The sequence below is a fragment of the Typopeltis vanoorti genome, chromosome 21 (genome assembly GCF_054136105.1).
Source record: "Typopeltis vanoorti isolate ZY-2024b chromosome 21, IOZ_Tvanoo_1.0, whole genome shotgun sequence".
NCBI lineage: Eukaryota > Metazoa > Arthropoda > Arachnida > Uropygi > Thelyphonidae > Typopeltis > Typopeltis vanoorti.
Window position 1 is genome coordinate 18,215,435 of NC_143569.1, and position 22,777 is coordinate 18,238,211.

A 22,777-nucleotide genomic window follows, 5' to 3' on the forward strand; every position below is an offset into this window, starting at 1 on the left:
TGTATATAATAAGCCTTCCAAGATGGGAATACCCGGGTTTGATTCCCGTGTAGGACGAAAAGAAACTACTTGCCTACGCAGAGTTTTCTGTGCAGGGTTTACCCCTTCCGGAAACTCGGGTTTAGCATCCCATAATCAAGCAAACCGGTTAAGAGAACACACGCATTTACACAGAGAAATGTATATGTAGGCATCAGACTAATCAGCGCATCCTAAAAGCATTGTTACGAAAACCAGTCTGGGTAGATCGATGACTTTAATAACCTATAAGTGCCACAAATTCTCATAATTATCATATACAGTATCAACAATGCATGCAGATAAAGCAGATTAAATACAGGTGAGCCAAATTCCTCGTCTTCAAAGACTTTATTTTCTTTTCTCTTTCTCAATTATTTCTATCAGAAGTCTTTGCTGGATTCGAGAATGATATTAGAGATATGGTCTCGCCATGTTTAGATCAATTAATGGGAGCTGACTCCCATCTAATACTTATCGATGGGGGTCAGTGAATCAGAGATAGCTGGCCCATGTCTATCACTAATTATAGGCAGCCACCGATGAAGAGACCAGCAAACAAGTGCTGCTATTTCTTGATACCTAACCCTAACAGGATATGTATCTTTCTGGAATAATGTGGGTTCTATGGTCGATTTTCGTGAGTTTACCGGACGAAAAACCCGAGTTTCCGGGAATAAAAACCTGCTTGCCCGTGCCAGGATTGAATAACTCAGGAACCGATCGAAGAAAGACTTAGATTAAGTTCCTCCAGTCGGCGTCTCATTGCAATTTCTGGAGCAGGATAACTAACTTACATTGCTAAATTAATTTAATGATACTATAATTTAATTGAAATAATTTCAAGTTCTTTCGTTACAAGTATGAGTCTGTGTAGATATATGTATTTAAATATGTTACTGAAATTTTTTTATATTTTATAGAATACTATAATAGAATATAATTATACTATAATAGCATCACAGAATGATTTAAAGCGGTGGCAAAATTCTTTCAGAGAAACCCCTTTCTATAAATCGGAATGAAAAATATTCTGCAATTTCATTCACGGGAGGTCACTCTACACCAGGGGTCGCCAAAGTTATTTGCCCGTCGACCCCTTCAAGAGTTTCTTGACTTTTTATCGACCCCCTATATTTTACTATTACGAATTATAATAGGACAAGCAAAAAAAGACGCTTATGTGAGTTTTTAGATTGTTTATTTTATAGTTACAGTGTTTATTGTATGTATAATATAGTATATATTATTATATTACTATTACTATTACTATTACTATTACTATTACTATTACTATTACTATTACCATCACTAGTAATATCACTGATATTACTAGTGATATTAATAAACTACTGGTATTAATATCACTGGCATTACTACCAGCGCTGCTCAACTCTTCAACATAGAGAAGTTTAGTTCGTGAATGAATAACGATTGAATTATAATATGTATGTTGATGAATTTTAGAACATTAACACTCACTTGTATGCCGATGCGCAAAAATGAGACTGGGATCGAATACTTGTAAATATCAGTAAATAAGAACCACGCACGTGTTGCAATCTCGCTCCCACTGCGCCGGCCGGCAGGAACCACAACATCCGTTTATTGGTAAATACGTCATTTTGGCCTACTTGATTGGCCTCAGTAACTATTTTCATGACCTTACTCCATCTTACAGGTCCTATTCATGGACCTGTAAGATGGAGGTACTGATCCCACGATTCACTCTTAATTGCGTTGTCATTACCTCCATGTCTTTTGTCATGGAGGTAATCCAAGTTAATCGAATTAAATATTACCCATACAATGATGTCTTATATTTTTCTGTCGACCCCTGAGCCCGAATCTACCCCTAACAATGTCATATCGACCCCTTTGGCGACCTCTGCTCTTCTACACTGTCCGCTCGGTTAGCCTAATGACTATGCGCTTTGCAACCATATGCCTGGAGAAGGAGTGTCCTAGGTTCGATTCCCGTCGACGACGTGAGGAGCTTAAGGATCTTTCTTAGCCAAGTTAGCCGGTCTTGGGAGTGGACAGCAGGGTTTTTCCCCCAGTTTATCTGGGGTTTTTCATCCCGCAAGCAGGTAAACCGACCTCGTGAACACACAGGCTACAGTCAAAAATATATACTTAATTCCTCATTGGGAGGGCTCAACCAGTCCTAAGGGGCATTCGAGGAACGGAGGGAACCCCACACCAATAAATAAACTCTACACTGCTGGTTGTAAATAATGGATTTTTGTCCCATGTAGGACGGAAAGAACTTTTATAAATATTTTGCAACTGAAAGGTAGCCAGTATGAAACGAAGGCAGGATATTTTCCTCCCGGAACCGGAAACTCATTTTTTTTTTTTATCACAGTTTCCGGAAGGAATAAAACCCTGCTAACATCGTTAAGACTAGATATCAAAGCTTCAGTTTAAAAGCTTTTATAAAGATTTTTGGTGTATTTTTTTTTTTATATATATTTCTTCAAATTTTGATAGTTAATATTTTCCGAATTATAATATAAAAGCAAAAATTCGAAACACACGTTACAAGAAAATATTTAAAGATAAATTATGTGAACAAGATGAAAAATATGCAATAAGTACTGTCGGTTGCCCTCTCTTAATATTTCTCAATTGCTTTCACCTCGAGGGTTCCCCGCTTTATATATTACAAGTAAATACGTAAATTTTAAGTTTATAATCAGTAATTATTTACAGCAGCAGCTGCTTTGATAACATTTATAGGTAGAGATAAATTATTTAATAGTACCGAAAACGTATTATTTATTTTTGCCTGTGATGGGATGCGGATGCTAATTTTATAAGGTTGATGCAATTAAAGTCTCTCTCTCTCTCTCTCTCGCAACCATGAGTTGACCTTAATTAACATACTTTTAAGAGCAGGATCTGATCCCTTATCTACTGCAAAATGTCACTGAGTTTCAGATCTTCGACTGTATTCTATGTCAAGTACAAAAATAAATAAATATAGAATTTATTTCAGATATATTTCTTTCTTTTTTTTTTAATATTATAACAACGATAATATTCATATCGCCGTATTTTGAAATCGATAACTGGATTATGTTTATATTCACCAGTTGTCCACTAAGCAAGACGATTCAGAAAGGTTTTTTGAATTTTAATTTTAAATTAATTAAAAAAAATTCTGATATGTCAGGATGCTGGTTGAATTCGAAAAATTCACTTTATTCTAAGAAAATACATCGGCTGTTTTGTAACGTAACATTATGCTAAATATACTTTCCATTCAGTGGATTGCCACGTTTATCTTCTCAATTTTTACAAACCTAAATTTTAAGGATCATCCCTTAATATCCGAATGTCTCGAAAGTATACCACTTCCTGTAAACGACATAAATAAAGAAGCTACATGACGAAGTTTGCTATTTGCTTATGTCACTGAAAATAATCTTTACTGTTTAAAATAATGTTTGCACAGACTGTTTTATTTAAGCATTTTTTTTAATTTTAGGCGATATAATCAACATTAGTTAATATTTGGTTATATTGTTTGTTTTTTATGCGTTTTTTCTTTTCTTCTTCAAAAACCTAAGATTTTCAGCAAAACTCAAGTGTTTGCTGAAAATCTGATTGATAACTTATTTGAATCCACGCATAAAGAGCGAATGCCTATAGCGATAACATGGTTCAACACAAGCTTCTCTGATTAAAAGATAGCACTACAGTATTTACTGTCTGTCTGACATAAACACTTGTCACAAGCTGTTGAATTGAACTTCAAAGAAAACACAACTATTACTTTGCTAACAGTGCATTCTCTTTCATGTGATATACATAAGAACTGAAAAATATTCGAATTTGTTTTATTTAAACAAAGTTGAGTTGAACTTTGACTAGGCTAATTGAAACTGCTACATATATTTTCTATCAGTATGTTATAGGTACAGTGAAATCACTTGTTATGACTAGAGATGTAACTGAGCCATATAGTATTGCGTTAGTTCAGGTTATCTCTTATTAATCATTATGCTACAGATATAGACTAGATTGCAAGCTTTTTTTGGGGGGATCATTGTCCTTAAAATGGAAATAAATTATACTATGCAGGACTGTTTCAATATTATGTACAATATTGGAAGTATGCCTGAAATATAAAAGTGTGCAAAAAATAGAAACTAAGAAATTCTCAATTTGGATCTTTAAAAAAAAATATAAAAAAACGCACCATAACAGCGAATAATACAACAATAATGCTGGCCTGGTTGGTTGGAGAGCTGATATGTTTTCCAACCAACAAGCTGCAGGTTTGAATCCTGCAGTGGGCATTGGATATTTATAATTGTCTTTGTGGGAGTCTAATGGTGGAGTCTCCCATTTTTCAGACCACTGGAGACCTGAAGTAACTTGAAAAAGTTCCATGTTTGGTCTCTAGAGCACGGTTTCGGGACTACGTAAAAATACATAAATAAAATACAAAAATTATTATGACCTTTTTCTTGACTACTAGTATTAATAAATTAAAGACTTAATTCTGTATGTTAGTCAAGTAATTATTAGTTTAATATCCAACGTTTCACTGACTGATATCTGTCAGCATTTTCAAAGGAATACACTGGTAAGCCATAGAAAGTAACAAAAACTAGGAAACTAACCGACAATTCTAAAAATTATATAAAGTTATCACTGTGCGTGATACAATGATATAATACGCGTGTCGCAAGCGCAACGTTTTATTTGTTCAGATATTTAATGTAATTTTCATGAAAGTTCATTTCTTTTTGGTTCAATGATCTGATTAGAGTTTTCCATATATCTGGTAAGATTAGGCCTTGATTCTTATTTAAGTTACCTGTTGAACGGGCGACTGTAGCAGCTTCTTTAAATGTTCTGGAATGGATAGGAAAATAGATCTATGTAGGGCATATGACTCATATCCCATTCCATATTATGGTTGGTAGAGGCAAAGTGTGAAGAAAGGCCTGATATATCCTGTCTGTTATTCCTTACATAGCCTATGTGTTTTTTCTTTCTTGTATCAAAACTTCTAGATGTCTGTCCGATGTAATTAATACCGCAAGAACAAGGTATGCTATAAACTCCAGAGTATTTGTAGAAAGGATGGTATTTTCGGTGATCTTATAAACTTTTGAATGGTCTCAATAGGTTTGAAGGTTACTCTGATATTATATGGTTTTAGATGAAGAGCTAATTTTCTGGATATGGCACTAACAAATGGAATTGTTATAGAACCGATGTATTGGGCTCCATCTCGCTGTCTTTGCGGTATGTCACTAAAGAGAATCTTGTTGATGATTCTTATAGGGTAGCCATTTAGGGATAGATCTTTGGATATTTTCATTAATTCTTCTTGTAGGCTTGTAGGTCGCCAGGGTCTGTGGTACACTGTATAGCTCTTTTTTTTGAGCATATGGATAATGCTGAATTTCTGGGATATGTGGTGAGACGAGTCGAAATGGAGGTAGCGTCCAGTGTTAGTAGGTTTTCTATATGCTGACAGTTTGATGCTATTGTCAGTTTGTCAACACATATATATATATAATATTCATCAAAGCTTGATTTGCTTCCACGGTCTTAAGAAAAGGCTGGTTATATTCCACTAATTCGAGCCCTACCCTATGAGTTGTGGAAATACTTTCTGAAAATGAAAGCTGTGCCGAACAAAGCGGCCTTTTGCAGCTGCCCAATTTTTAATCCATCTAACTCGAGTGCTTCTAGATGTTTTTTCAATGTTTTAGGGATGGCGCCTAAAGCACCTATTATTATGTGAACAACTTTCGTTTTCTTTTGCCAGATTCGTTCAACTTCGATTTGCAAATCGCGATATTTTGTAATTTTTTCATTTTCTTTGTTGTCGATCCGACTATCTCCTGGTACTGATATTTCGATAAACTTAACACCCTTGTTTTCACTTTTTTCAACCACTGTGATATCGGTTGTATTACATTCCAAGTTTTTGTCAGTCTGGATTTTGAAATCCCAGAGTATTTTAGCTTTTTCATTCTCAACCACTTTCTGTTGAACTTTATGCTTCCAATAGTCTTTAGATACTTCAAACCCATACTTTTTTACATAAATGCCAGTGGATTATCTTAGCTACGTTATCATGCCTTTTACGGTACTCAATTTGTGCGATTTTGATGCATCCACTTATAATGTGGTCTACCGTTTCTTCCTTTTCTTTGCACAATCTACATTTACTGTTTGCTTGAATTTTTTGTATTTTTGCCTTCATAACGTTGGTTTTAATGGCCTGTTCTTGTGCTGCAAAAATTACCGATTCTGTTTCTTTCTTTAGTGCTCCATTTCTCAACCATTGCCAGGTCAAGTTGCTGTCAGCGCTGTCCTCTATACTGTGAAAGTATTTTCCATGCAATGCCTTATTTTTCCATCTTTCAGTTCTCACTTTTACTTGGTTGGTTTTGTATTCCAATTTTGATTCCATGGGTTTAAATAAACCCTCTTTCCTTACCTCAATTAGAAAATTTTCCGTTGTTTGCTGCAGATAATCATTTAAATTTCGTTTTTTTTCTTCAATAACTTGCTTCACTTGTAATAATCCTCTACATCCTTTTTTGCGTGATAGATATAGCCTATCAATGTCACCGCGAGGATTGAGGGCATGGTGCATTGTCATTAATTTTCGAGTTTTTCGATCAAAATCTTCCATCTCTAGCTGGCTCCATTCAACAATGCCTGCTGAATATCTCAGCAGGATATATATATATATATATATTTTTTTTTTTTCAAAATTCATTTTTACTCGGTTGGAATATTATAATAAAAGGTTTAATGACTATTACCGAGAGAAAAGATGACAAGATATATTTAAAAAAGATACTACTAGTTTACTAGTTTCGTTACATGAACATCCTCAGGTATCACAATCAAAGAAGTATATAAAAAAAAATTACAGAGACTTAAAATTGTGCTAACTTGAAAAAAATGCAAGTATGAGTTCCAAACAAACGAATACTACGCGCTGTCGCGAGTGCGCCAGTACTGGACAGAAGCAACGTGTGCGTCAGAGAGATTGTAACTCAGGCTGTTGTTGATATGAGAGGAATCTAGAGAAATTTCCCTAGATTCAACAATCTTTCCTTCGAGTTCATCGTAGCACACATGGATGTTAGCAGTTTGAGTCCAGTTTACAATGTGCTGGCGGCCTCTGTCTGAGTTAGCTGACTAGAGCTAACTAGTCAGGACTAGAGCTAGCGCTCTCTCTAGCCACGTTCTCTTTTCAGCTAACTCAGACGAAGGCTGAGTTAGCTAAAATTTACGTTTTCCTGCCATTTACGGCATTTTTTGTTGGTCCCGTCTTAAGGCCTATTCTCACGATGTATTGTTTTCCCGCCATTAACAACTCGATGTGTACGTTATTTCCCGTGATTTGCGTTTTTTTTTCTCGGTGGCAATACCGATTTTCGAATCGATTTCAGCGGAAATCTGCGCATTTCTGTTCTCAGGTAGCGTTGCTTTCGGCTGTAGTTTCGTTTCAGCCATTACGGTGACTTGCGTGCATGCAGCAGTACTGTAGTGATGAGCGATACCGTGATTTTTCAATCACAGTACGAATTGATATTGCAGAATTTCTGCAACGTAATTTAGCGTGTGAAAGTTGCTTTCAAGTTGCGGTGGTGGATTATCCATGTTAGTAACATGGAGAAAAAAGACAGAAAATGTATTTCGGTAGAAGAAAAGATGGCAATTCTGCGACGTGTAAATTGGCATGCCGGAACACGTGTGCATTTAGCATAAGATCTTGGACTCTCCGTGTCCACTTTGAACACGATAGTAAAAGAATAGGTCAAGCAGTAAACTCAATGCAAAGCAATCTGGCGCTAAGTCAAAAAAAAAAAAAAAAAAAAAAAAAAAAAAAAAAAAAAAAAACGAAAGGCAAAAACAATCAACAATTAAAGATTTTTTTTAAATAGATAAATGTAAGTACATTGTAAATTCATTTACTTTCAGTTATTAAATTTTGTAATCTAGTATGTAGACTCACATACTAGCAGTAAGTCATCTTTTAGCCTTTTTTTAAATGTTTTTTTACATTTCCTGCTATTTACACTTTCCTGCTATTTGCACTTTTTTCCATCAGTCCCCTGAAAAGTGTAAAAAAGGGGGTTTTACTGTAATATATATATATATTAGGGGAGCTCTTCCTCCCCCTGGCGCCTACGCCCCCCCCCCCCCCGAGTTCCGGACTGGTGAGCCAGTTCTCCATTGTTTTGAAATGTCCAACAAATTGTTGTCTCATGAAGGCAAACACATTGTTGGACGTGAAACGTTTCAAATTTCGGCTTATCAGCTTAATGGCTTAACCCGGCTCAAAACAATGAAGAGACAAAAAAGTGACATAAAAACGTTTTTTTTTATGTTTCGGTTATAGTCAGTATATATAAATATGAACATATCCCAATTCCCAGTTAATAGTATAAATTGTTATATATATATATATATAATTAATTTTTTAACTTGGGGATACTGTATATTAGGGTTACCAAGTAATTTTATAAGCTTGGTTATTTAACTCCTAATTCCAAGTATGCAAACAATTAAGTTTGCGCTTGAAACATAGTTCAAGTCTAAAGATGGTACAACACCAGGGCAATTCATTTTACACTTTCCTGCTATTTGCACTTTTTTCCATCAGTCCCCTGAAAAGTATAAAAAAGGGGTTTTTACTGTTATATACTAGGGGGAGCTCTTCTCCCCCCCTGCAGGATATATATATATATATATCCTGCAGGGGGGGGAGATATATATATATATATATATATATAGATCATACTGCGCCAGGGAACAGCAGTACATTAGTAAAGACGGTTAATAGGACAAACATCCACTCCCCTGGCGGGATTCGAACCTCAGCCTCCTGGCTGGAGAGCGGAACCACGCTGCCAGCAAGTTGGCTATTAATTAGAAAAAAAAAAGTTCATAATAATGAATTAAGTAAATTCAATAAATCTTGCAAATTGTTTCTTTTCGGTATAAGCTACTTAATATAGTCAACTGTGGTTTTTGTGTTAGTTCAAAGGAAGTACAGCATATTTGCATGTTAACAGACAAATGCAATACGCATTTACACCTAAATTTCATAGTTTCATTCCCCCCCCCCCCCCCCGAGCCCCGAGCTTTAGCGTTTCATCACCTGAGTTCAAGTACTTTCCATATCTTTCTAAGTTAAGTTAACTCTGTTTCCACGTTCCATAACAAAGTTTTTTAATTTTCTGTTTTTTTTTTTTTAATATACTGTATTAAATAAATTGTGTAATTAACTTAATGTGCACTTTCTCTTTCTTATTGTTTACTTTTTACGTAAAGCAATCTGTTCTTTTCTCTCTTTTTTTAAATATGCTGTTGTGGAACATTTATTTAAAAATTATGTATAAATAAATAAAACTGGTTTGCCCTCTAGGCAATAGAACACCGCATTAAAACGAGACATCGTCCTAGACTATGAAAAGCTCGCGTACCAGCACGTTAACGGCCGATCTAAAATACACAGAGATCACAGTGAAGGTTGTGTTAAGGAGTTTCATCGTTATGTTTCATAACAGGTCTGTGGTGCAGTGATTACAAAATCAAGCTGTTCACATAGTTTAATTGTATTATGGACCATTTAAACAACGTCTGCATATTCGCGCCATTTTCCCACTCAAATCCAATTCTAACTTGCAAGCAGATTTTTTTTGTTTGCACTTAGAAATTTTTTCTCTTCGAAATGTAGATAACAACAAAATAAATGAAAGTTGCCTTACCTAAAATTTCAATTCGTGTTTTTGATTTTTTGATTCCATCTTTCATTTCTAGTTGGCCGACTTTCCTGTTATTTACGCTCTGCTATTTTTATAATACTAGTAATCATAAAAAAATCTTGTTGTGCAACAATGTGTTTCTTCATCTGAACAGGATACATTACTACTAAATTTGCCAGCATTAGTTGGCAGCAAAAGAGGACGTCGATCCAATTTTTGTTTTTTCTGCGGTTAGTGAGTTGGGGAAGAGATTGCCTAAAATTTTATATATAGGATTATTAATATATTTTCAGATCTCGAAACCGGAACACACACACACACACATTTACACGATCTTATCAGTCGACAGAGTATGGAAATACGGTAATATCCATTATATATATATATATATATATATATATATATATTTTTTTTTTTTTTTACCCGCCTTAGCACACAAAACTAAAATTGGTTATTTTTCACTGTGGCAGATAAGCATTGCTTGCACAAAAGTCATATACATTCATCAAAGAAAAAAAAAAAACCTTAATAAATTAAAGACACAAATCGGTATGTTAGTCAAGTAAATAATTTTTTACCTAAAATTATTAGATTGCCTATATATAAAATTTTAGATTGCCTAAAATTTTATATATAGGATTATTAATATATTTTCAGATCTCGAAACCGGAACACACACACACACACATTTACACGATCTTATCAGTCGACAGAGTATGGAAATACGGTAATATCCATTATATATATATATATATATATTTTTTTTTTTTTTTTTTTACCCGCCTTAGCACACAAAACTAAAATTGGTTATTTTTCACTGTGGCAGATAAGCATTGTTTGCACAAAAGTCATATACATTCATCAAAGAAAAAAAAAAAACCTTAATAAATTAAAGACACAAATCGGTATGTTAGTCAAGTAAATAATTTTTTATTTACTGGATATTAAATAATTATTTACTTGACTAACATACCGAATTAAGTCTTTAATTTATTAATACTAGTGGTCAAGAAAAGAAGGTCATAAAAAAAACTTTGTTATAAAAATTTCTTTATAAAGAACAGTTTAGCCGAAGTGCCCACGGCGAGCTAAAATGAAGGAAATAAAAATAAAAATAACATAAAATAAAATCCCACGATGAGTCACTGACACCATGGAGGTCTGATGATAATATTAAACTAAATAAAATCAAAGTAATAAAATAACTTTTCAATATTTTTAACACGGACATTTTTATGTAATAACTAGCTAACTAAATAAACATTATATTATTAAAAAAAAGCTCGTGTTAAAAATACTAAACAGTTACTTCTATTCGGATAAAATGTTACGATTGAACTGACTCGGTTCTGTTCTGCAAGGCAGGAACGAATATGAATTGTTGATTCGTTTTTAATAGTATTGGTATTTTTATTTGTGCTAAATAAAATAAATGTTCTAAATAATGTTCCAGAATAACGAATGAAGCACCGTTTGGTTTTATCAACAAATGTTACATGCATGGTTCAGTGTACGAGTACTTAACTTATGCGCATGGACGATGTATGAAGCGAATAATGCATGCTGCCTGATGATGTATGTTGTATCCAATGTACCACCTTAGTGGTTCGGTGGAATACTACAGCGTATGATGTCATATGTTTTTTATATAATTTAAGCACTAAAAATGGTCCAGTCTAAGTCAAATTTCATGAAACTGTTAAATCAGAATGATACTGTTTTATGCTTTTGACGTCTTACCTGCGAAACTCGTGCTAATGGCCCTTGAAAGTGTGTTTGCCAAAGCCCCACCTTTGATCGGTGAGGTAAACAAAGACACACAGTTGGAGAAAAAGAAAGGTCGAGTATTCAAACATCATCGGGCCAACGTGCCCTTTTAAAATTTCACTTTTGTGGTTTTAGCATATATTATTTTCAGGGAATAAACCTAAATGTACATGAAAAGAGAACATCTACTAATAGGAGTGTGTGTGTGGGGGGGGGGATGAGTAGATTAAAATATTAACTGATTGGGAATGCATCATCATCATCATCATTATTATTACAGTATCACTACTGCTACTTCATGGAGTCCTAGGATTCATCGTTCAAGGCCACTCTTTGCTACATCGCAACATAAGCCACTGTCTGTATTATATATGTTTGCGCATTTTTGCAAAATACTTCTGAAAATAACCACAAAATAAAATAAAATAAATATAAAATTAACGTGTTCGTTTTGCATTGACGTTTTCGTGTAGCTATAAAGTAACAACTTCAAACTTAAGTCCACTGTAAGGACTTGAGTTGGATCCCATCAAGGACTTGAGGAACATTTACAGAACATTTTTCAGAAGAAGGTGAATTAGTTGGCCCCAAGTAGAGGTGAAGAGTTTTTTTTTAAGGACAAATATTTTCCCCCTCCTCAAAGTGGACATTACACTTTCCTTATAGTTTTAGTCACTTGTGCTTGGTTTCTTTGTGTTTAATGAAATTATCTTCTTTAAAAAAATTCGCTCCAAGCAGTGGGTTTTGTCCTACGTGTAGCTACTAATTACTCAAAACTAGATGATTACTTGGAGAATAAGTTTTAGGTTAGCGATAATATTTCTTTGCATTTCCTCCAGGAACGTCACTTCATTGATTGAATGACTCAGAGCGCTTTCTTTTTCTTTTTCTTTTCTTTCTTTCTTTCTTTTTTTTTTTTTTTTGTGAAACATGTCGTACCTGCTATTAATACAGATTACATACTGTACTATTAATAGACTATAGCTCCTGGTAATCGCTCCATATAGATTCTTCTGTAAGTGTATTTCGAAGGTCAATCATTAAATGGTGCATTCAAAATCACGTAAGGGAAAAAAAAAGTACAAGTCTTCAGGGGAAAAAATCAAGGTAATCAGTATATCGGGTGGTTGCTCCAGTGAAGCTTTCATTTAAAAAAATTCAAAAAATTCCAAAGAAAATAAAATTAAAGACATCGCCAAAAAAAAAAAAAAAAAAAAAGAGGCATCCCCATTTTTGATCGGGAAAAAAAAAAAAAATCACTGAACAGATTGGTGTAAGAACGAGAACGAGACAGCTCCAATAAGCCGGTGAAGATCATAATGATTATAATACTTGCACTCTCCAACTCTGTGACTAATATTCATGATTTCTTGTAAATATTTAATTTTCATAAAACTGTGTTGTTTGATATTTTCTGCTATATTCCCATACAGTAATAAATATTTTTATAACAACATTTTATTACTTATTTTAATTATTTTCCTTAGATTAGTGTATTTTTATGCAATTTAGTGCAAAAAAAAAGGGGAAACTCCTCCAAATTTTAAAAATTTATCCAGCTCTGAGGAAAAAAATTACCTTAATAATAGTGCTCAAATGTGTATTCATACGCATATTATACGTGGGCAAAACATTTCAAGTAACAGTTTAAAAAAAAAAAAAAAAAAATTGGAATAGATTTTACTAAATTTCCAAAAGTTGATAAAATTGAAGTGCTCCCATCTTGCTGCAGTTATCATTTAAATAATCAAAGAACAGGTTTGTGTTTGTAACCTAACCCCCCCCCCCCAAAAAAAAAACCAGTTTTTAGCCTATATGTCAAAAAACAGTTTTTTTTGACATATTTTATATTTATATTTTTACACTATTTTATTCGGTTTTTGTATTGTTTTTAATTTATTTTTACACGGAATCCTGCTCTAGAGAACAACATGAAACTTTTTCAAGTCACTTCGAGCCTCTAATAAGCAAGACCGTGTTTTACTCCGAGCGATGAAATCCATCTAATCGATTATTTATTTCAAGATTATTCTCAGTTTATGCTTATTTACTAAAAACGAATTTTCTGTATTTACGAATGCCAGATCTAAAAAGGGGCAGATGGGTAATTTTGCCACACTAGCAAACTGCTAATTCATAAAGTTTCGTTAAAATAATAATAATAATAATAATAATAATAATAATAATAATAATAATAATAATAATAATAATAATAATAATAAGTTGCAGATGTATTTTTGGATAACTCCCAGAATGCTTAATGAAAATAAATACTGATTTTAAATTTTTATGAATATCTGTAAATATCATTGAGAGCACTATCAAATGAAGCACGGTTTCAGAATATTAGATATCTGACTGTTTTTTGCAAAGGAACAATAATACATTTCATACGAAGAAAGGATTCTGTGTAATGAATTTGTCAAAAGATTATGCAGTTCTTTATTTTCTTGACTATTATTTTCATAATCAGCGTACCCGACTTATCATACTGATATTTCATACCGAAATTTTTTCCTGAAAGATTCGCGAATTCCTGAAACTTTCGAAAAAAAAATATTGGTTATGTTCAGTTGTAAATTATTTGTTGCTATCGAACTCGATAAAATTCATGCAGTCCTAGTTGATAGCAGTCTCACTTTCTACACAGCAAGCTGCTGCTTCGAGTGCTTATGTGGAATGGATGCATGAATGTTTTTAGGTAGCAGATAAAGTTAGTCGCCTGAAGTAATCACCGCTCATTCCGCTATTAAAAGCTTGTAGTCGCTTTAAAATAAACGCCTGAGGCTTTGGTCGCATGAGCAGGATTTCTGGATTATGTAACCCTTAGCTTCAATCTCCAGCGAGGTGAGACTGAGGGTTAAATAATCCAAAAACCTTTGGTGGTTGGAATTTATTTTTTAAAAAAAATGGCTTTTAAAAGCCTAAATCTTTTTTGACGTGACAGTTAATGACGACAAGAATTTTCCGGCAACAGGCCAATTACAGAGGTTTGGCTAGCCAGCTTTGTTAGACAACCGCATAGCTCCTGTAATATCATCTCTCTTTCTCTCTCTCTCCACACATCCACCTAACTAAATAGTTTATAAATAGTTTAAAGCTATTGATTTAAATTTGCTCCTTCGCTTGAACACATCATCGTGTAAAATTATGGAAAAGAATATAAATTAAAATTTCTGAACGTAAGGTTCGTGTAACTCCTTTTTTAAATACAAAAATAAATCCGATAACGCTTTTTATTCCCCGCAGGAACAGGCGAGGCTGTTTAAGAGCAGCCAATCTCCTCCACCATTAGCCAGTCACAGAGAACTGGTTCAGGACTATCATTGATTTTAATCGGCATCCGGGAAAGAGAGAGCCAGACAACATGTACACGGTATATTATTATCTGAAATAGTGTGAGTTCTACGATTTGATTTTCTTGAGTTGCGAGTTTCCGAAAAGAAGAACCCCACTTGCCAGAGCTAGAGGTCGACTAACTCTGGAATCGGTAGAATACAGAAAACTTCCTGGCCATTTCTAATTCGATTCTAGTCAGGACTAGAATCGAACATGGAACAGTTCTTTTTTCAGACGGCCTCATATAGATGCAAACGCAACTCCCAAGGCAACGCAGACCTAGCTCCTCTTTTTATGATACTATATGATAGGCTAATAAATCTACTAGTGAAAATTTACTCTGTCTTACTCTATATACAGTATTAATACGTAGATATACTTTAATATCCTCGTAAGAAAAAATGATAATCATTTTTGATGGAGCTATTTTCATAATCATTTTGTAGATGTCTGAGGCGAGAAATAGTTGTGTAAGTTTTCTGCTAATATTTTTTCTCCATTGGAAGTTCACAAACTTGTTCGTAGTCATTTTGTTTATATTAAAAATTGTTGAAATAATTATCCATGTTAAAGAAAATATATTATTAATTGTTCGATTTGCTAAACTGTGATTATTTAGCATTTTATTCATATGGAGTTTTCACCCTTTTTCTCCCCTTCCCTTTAGGACGAATTGGTCCCCCCCTGAGGTTTAAGTATTTATGACTGTAGATCCGTAAACGAAAAACCCGAGTTTCCGGGTGAAAAAACTTTATTAGAAAAAAATAAAAACCTAAACTTTATTACAAAGCGACCAGATAAAGTTTACTCACGGTTTCAATTCCCTGTTCAGGGAATTGAAACCGTGAGTAAACTTTAAAAATTGAACCCACGTCAATTCCCTGAACAGGAATTGACGTGGGTTCAATTCCCTGAACAGGAATTGAACCCACGTCTTGTTGAATAAAGGGTTTTGTCTATATCGATTGAGCTACGGAAGATCGTTGTTTATAATAAAATATAGGCGATGTTTATGCTTTGGGAACATCAGTGTTAGTATAGAGAAGCACAGAAAGAAGAGGAAGAAGGAATATTATTAGGCCATACAACTTTATATATTTTACTTTTTTTTCTTTTATTTTATTAGATTACTTATAAACAAAATATCCACTAACAGGTTATGGGACTTTCGGTGGCAAAAATTAACGTACAACTTGCAGAACTATTCTCCCTTAAATTCACAATTTCTATCTCCTTTCCCTTTCCACAGACATTTCTTTTTCTGGTAGATATGTCGTACGTATTGGTAACGATCATGTCTTCACTTATTCAGTACTTCAGACACAGATTACAATTCATAACTGAATATGAAAAAATAACATCGAACTTCTTTAATCCCTACAAGATCTGACCCACATACAATACAAAAATATAACATAAACCCACAAGTATTGACAATTACTTGCGTTCTCATTTATAACACTACAGTATTTAGATCTCTTTCCTACTAACCCAATTTATCGATGCTTACAAAACTCTTCACCAACGACCGCTTTAAACCATAAACTCACACACAGATATCGTTTTTCACCAGCAATATCACAAAAGCTAATAAACTATGCCATCCATTCTTTCTAAAATTACGTTTGCTTCCCCAAGACAACACATTATAACTTTTCCTATCTTTCAATTCCCGTATATCTACAACATATCTATCAAATATTGCTTCAAACATGTGATGGTAAGAGCCCAAAGGCTCACAGTATAGTATTATCTGCATACAGTCCCTTTTTTTCAATTTATTCATTGAAAATTCTTGTAATCTTGTGATTCTCAAGGACATAACAATTGCAGATTTGAAAGCGATTGTGAATTTCGTGTATACGGGTGAAGCGCGCATCTCACAAGGTCAGCTATCCGCACTTCTTACGTTGCGAGAGTTTAAATATTACAAGTTTTTAAAAAGACTGTAGGAGAGCTTCTGGAAACTTCAAACCGTGTAGCTGTATCTTCCGACAGTCTGCACCGAGGCTCTTTATTAATGTGAGGTACTAATGAATTATCCAGTCTTAACAGTGCTTGCTCGATTAGTTGACAATCATTTTCATCTTCGGGCTGAATGTGATCCTCGCTTAGGAGTACAGGACTTGCCTCATACTGGGCCACAGCAAGAACAACATGAGCAGAAGTATCACTGTTAGGTAGGCGGAAAAGAGGTGAATCTCAGAGAAAACTTCTTCATGCATCAAATAAATGTATAAAAGAACAGGTGAACTCAAGATCCATAGAACTAGTATCCACAGAAGAGCTTGGGAATATTAATGAGGAGGAAATGTTGATCACAAGAGAACGAAGACCTGAGTTCTTACAGTTTAACCAGCCATCAACTCAACTTTCCCTTCCTCATTCATATATACATACTAGTGTTACTCAGAAATAATTTTCGAATAGTCAGTCTTCTACGTGTAATGGTCAATGGATCGCCATCTGAAAAGGATGCAGTAATTAAAATAAAGTTACCACCATTAACGCATGTCAACAACAAATAGTTGTTGATAACAAGGAGCCTACTGTTGAATTTGTGGACGCTCGACCTCATCTTAAATTATCAAAGGCATGTGAAGAAGGTCAACCATTAATTGTTCTGTATTCCCTGAACTTTTCGGGGTTCAGGGAATATGTTAAAGCAACCACTCAGATTGCTTTAGATGTAATTCGAGACTTTGAAGCCAAGGTCGTCACCTTATATGAAAAGCCTCCTCTTTCACTATTTCAGTGCTTGCTATTCCTGAACCAAATAACAATCAGATATCTGATATGAATATTTCTTCTATCAATCTACAATTCAATATAATGTTCAGTTTTAGATTCTATGAACCGTGAGGATTGCTTATTATTTTTTTCTACCCCTGCATTGTCTACTCTTCATTCCCTGGAAAAATAAATACAGGTATTCAGAAATGAGGTAGAAGATTTGATGACACGAATGAAGGCAGTGAATGAAGAAATTAGGACAATTCAGATAAGATCAGCTAATATAAAGAGTTCAAGAGGAGATGAGAGAGAGAGAGAGAGAGAAGAGAAGAGAATAAGAAAATGAAAGTTTGGAGGCGGGAAAAGTTATAATGGTAAGAAAGGAAATGAGATGGTTTCATTCAAGAAACTGTGATAGTATGTGAAGGAGGGATGAAAGTAAGCCTTGATGACACGAGAGTAATATGCGAGTTTCGCGGATGAGAGAGAGAGAAGGGTGCTGGTGTAGGTGGAAATAAAAGCATGGATGGTGTAGTAAATGAAGAGCTAGAATGAGTTAGTGAGAGAGAGAGAGAGAGAGAGAGAGAGAGAGAGAGAGAGAGAGAGAGAGAGAGAGAGAGAGAGTTCGCTTAGATGTGGTCTTTCATAGGACCAAGCGCAAGCTTGATAAGCTGAATAAACGTTTGGCGAGTGCTGCCGAGAAAAAGAAACAAAAAAGAGGTACAGACCAAGAGAAACGAATGCTCTTCGAGGAATGCTAGTGAGAGTCGAATGAGAATTTTGTATGGAGATTCTATCATAAGAGGAGTTCTTTTTGAGGGTATGACGAAATCGTGTTTCCCAGCTATTAGTATGCAGAAAGGTAAAGTGAAAGAGTTGATTGTTGGCGGGTATAAATCAACCGAAGGGAGAAAAGTACGGTATGAGGGAGGACATGAAAGAATTACTGACAGTAGCAAAAGAGAAGAGAAGAGTGCGAGTCTAAAGACAGTGAATCTGCTGCCACGGTATGATATAGGCGAGTTGCAGAGCAATAATCGTAAATATGACTCAATGCGTAGGCTGTATAAGAGGAATGGAGTGCAGTTTCTTGATCTGTGAAGTGAGTTTGATGGCCGAAAAGACTTATATAAGGCAGATGGTTTGCACTTAAGTAGAATTGCTATTAGAATTTTAGAAAACATCTTGTTAGCTGTAGTAGGTTTAGATATGTAAAATCAGAGAAACTAGAGTTGTTAGGTAGGAAGCAGGTGAGGGAGCATGCAGGCACCAATAAACCTCAGTCATCAAACTGATGATATCAGATTGCTGATGATATCAGATGAGTTGCAGCCCAATAGAATTCTAGTCTAATAGGAAATCAGTAAAATGAAATGCAATGCTTTCGATATGTTGATATCTTTAGGTCTGGTGCCGTAGATTCCTGGGCCTCTTTTGGTTTGATGCATTACAGAAAGAAGTTCTATTTCTCTTATGTTTGGGAACCATAATGTCTGTTTTGCTTGTGGTCCGAGTGGAGGATTGCGGTTTGTGAATGGAGGGATCTTTCTCTATATGGAATCTACAAAGTATGGGTTAAAGTCATTTGCTAGTTGTTGGATAGAGTTTGCGTCTTTCATGAAGCTGTGTTTCATGGTTTCAGAGGCAGTAGTGTTGGGAGCACAATCTAGCATCTCGTTGATCAGATGCCACGTTTGTTTCATGTCATGCTGTGCGGAGGTTAATTTGTCTCTGTAGTAGTATTTTTGTATTTCTTACAGTGGCGGCTCGTACATAAGCACTGCGACACTGCAGCACCCCCAAGGAAAAAATGAAAAAAAAAAAATTGTTTATGTTTTTAAATAATAACAATGCTTACAACATTATATAAATGCAATACAACATGTTTCGACATTGATTGAATATTTAATGATTGGAATTGTTCGATTAACGTTAGATTACGAAACAAATGCACTGCGATCTAAGGCAGTGTCGGAATTATCACGTTCGGCGAATTGTAGCTCGACTCACGGATATTCGTTTGCGCTTGCACGTAACAAGTGAATCCGACACTGCTCGTTTGAGCAGTGTCGCTCACATAAATTGTATGCTTGTGCGCGTTATTTCTGTGAGATACGAAACTTTTATTATTGGTGCGTGTTCGTGGCGAGGGTGAAATATTTTTAATAAAGCAATTTTTTAATATCTTTTACTGATTAGGAAAAAACAGAATTATTATTTTTTATTTTTGTATATGCAGCACCCCCACTTAAAATTTTCACTGGCCGCCACTGATTTCTTATACGAGTCATAAGGCGCTTTCTTGTTATATTATATCTGGCTTTTAAAGCTGCGTTATTTGGATATCGCTTCAATTGTTTCCATAGATTATCCAAAGATTTTGGATTGTTTTTGAGCGAATTCTGATTTTTTTTTTTTTTTTTTGTTGTAGCTTTCTTATATATTTCCTCCAGAGTGAATTTAATGTTGTTGTATAAAGTACCTCTGAATCTGGTTACGCCATGTGTTTTTTTCAGTATATTTTTCTTATTTTGTGGTTGACTATTTCTTTGTCTATTATTGTTATGTGTTGCTTTTCACATGTGGAGAATTGCATGGATATTGTCTTGGGCAGGTTAAGAGCAGTGAAGTAATGATTTGCTACTTTGCATTGTATAACTCCTGCAGTGTAACTATCTTGTTGTGTTTGTATGATCTAAGCAAGAAGCACTGATAGTATTTCTTACTATTTCTTCTGTGGTGTATGGCGCTGTAGTTGTTATCAGGTTATACATAGAAAGTATATGGTTTGCATTTGCAATATTTATGTTTATATCACCGATTATCATTAAGTATTCACTTGAACATAATTCTTGACGTGAAAGCCAACAATTCAGTTCGTGCAAGAATTTTTAACACGTTTAAATTTGGTGGCCTGTAAATAACATTTAGTATTAAGGGGTACTGTTAATTGGCAGTATTAAGTATTTCGATACAAAGGTTTTGCATGCTAAAACTTATAAAGTTTCTTCTGTTATTAATTTATGTTTGAGAATTATTAATATTCCACCACCTCTTTTTGTTCGTCGGCGGGATGATCTACGTTGTTGAAAGCCTGGAATTTGGATGACAATTGCTTCATCATTAGTAACGGATATTTCCGTTAGAACCAATATATCAATAACACCGATGTAATCCTTCCGATAAGCCATTACCCAATGTTTTCGAATGCTTCTGATGTTAACATGCAGGATGGAAGGTCCTCTCGTTTGTTCTGTATGCTTCTATGCGTCGAGCAAGTCAAAAGTGCAGTTGCGGTATATTCTGATAATATTACATCTCTCTGATTGTTCACATTCATTGTTTGTTGTGTTCAAGTTTCCTTTTTTGATCTAATTAGAAGTCTTTTGTTTTCACTGAGGAAGCCTATCTATGTCTTGTGAGCTTTTGATTTATATAGACTTTGAAGTTTGTGACTTTCTCAACAATAACTTAGCACCACTAACCACAATAATTACTAATTTTTTTTTCCTGTTTTGTGTTTTCTTGTTTGGTACGACAGATTGTGGTAGAACCGAGTTAAATAATTAGATAGGAAGATTGGTGTATTATCTTGCGATGCGTTCAAGTCCATGGCAACTGGTTTTTTCAGTCTGCTGGATTTTATGAGATTGTGGACTTGCTTATAAGACAAACTACGACAGGAGCGGGTAGTGGAAAGCCTTGTATTTTGCTTTTCTGGGGAATCCAGTTTACTGTCTGAATGTCGTTAAGCTGTAGAGGGAGGTGAATAGCATGGTTTAACTTTAAAACTAAGTCTCTGAGATTTTCTGTAGGTGCAGTTTCAGAAAGACCGTTTCTAACAAGATCTTGTTTATATTGTTGCTGATTTAAAAGTTCATATTGTTGTTTTAGGGAATTCAGTTCTTGACGAAATTGGGATGTCTTTTTCATCAAATTACTATTGCCTGTCATTTAGAATTTTAGTACATTTACACTAATTTTGATATATTTTACTGTTTGCAAGACTTCTTTCCTTTCTCTGCTAAATTATTATATTTGACGAAATCCTCCTACTCGCTATTTTTTTTTTTTTTTTGTTTATTTTGCTTATCAAAGACTTCTTGGACAAAAGCTATTAGGGTGGTTTTTAAAACCGTTTTCTAGAATTATATTTAAAGAATTCAGAGTATAACACTCACCTGTATTTTTTTTCCCTGCTCAGCTGCTAGTCTGATTCTCCTTCTAGTAAATTAGGCTTCGTTGCTAATTTATATCCTGCCGTGAAGGGAGGCTGAATGTTTTTGTTCTTCCTGCAGTAGAGGCACTTCCATTCCTCGCGTTTTGCATTAGGTTTACGTTGCTAGGTTGTTTCTGAAAGGCAGGAACATGTAAAGTGGAGATTTCTAAGCCATTTTCTATACGTTATATGATTGCCATCGGACGATATAATTATAATAACAATAATAATAATCATTCAAATTACCAAGTCGTCGTCACTATCCGTAAACCTTCTATAACAAGAAACACCAATAACGTCATCAGATATATTACAGTTTATTAATATCGTTTATAAATGGAGTACGGAGAATAATTCTAAAGTTCATAACTTTAGTCTGTTTTACCCTACTAATCCTACTATTATTAATTATTATTGGAAGCTACCGTGTTTTCAAAATTTTATTAATGTTTATTTAGTGTTCCCTTTTACTTAATTTTAATGATTTATTGTTCTTCCTCTCTATTTGATTTTACATTTGATTATTTTATTTTATTATGTTTTTATTTTATCATTTGTTTTTAACTAAATTATTAAGCAAAAAAACTCACTAATATGAAAAGATACTTACCTACCTATCTATCGTTTTATAAAGATTGACATTTTTTAGAAGTCAATGCTTGCGTTACCTGATCGATCGCATTATCTATCGAATTGGCTATTTTTATATTAGGCAATTTCCCCTTCCCCGTAAGTAATTTAACTAGATGATTTCTAACTTAACTCATTAAGAAAATGAAGAATTCATGACAGTATAATCAGCACTATTTTTAAGTCGGAAAATCTGTAAAGGTTATCAGAGCCTCCAAATGATGCGTGCAAATAGAACAATGATAATACAGGAAATAAACAGAACACAAGACTGAAATTTGGAAAGTACTGTCCGACCACAGATGCGAGA

General features: G+C 34.4%; 1 long non-coding RNA gene across 5 annotated transcripts in view; it reads left to right on the forward strand.

Annotated features, from left to right (window-relative positions):
• LOC150094656 (uncharacterized) overlaps positions 1-22,777 on the forward strand; it is a 36,872-nt gene that overhangs the window by 6,757 nt on the left and 7,338 nt on the right. For 2 of the 5 annotated variants that reach the window (XR_016550168.1, XR_016550169.1), the window contains exon 2: positions 1,016-1,201. The exons of 1 other annotated variant lie outside the window; for it this stretch is intronic. This is a non-coding gene — a long non-coding RNA (uncharacterized LOC150094656). Of the gene's footprint in view, positions 1-1,015; positions 1,202-9,439; positions 9,789-22,777 lie in introns of those variants that run through there. 2 more of the 5 variants (XR_016550171.1, XR_016550170.1) reach the window with 2 other exon arrangements.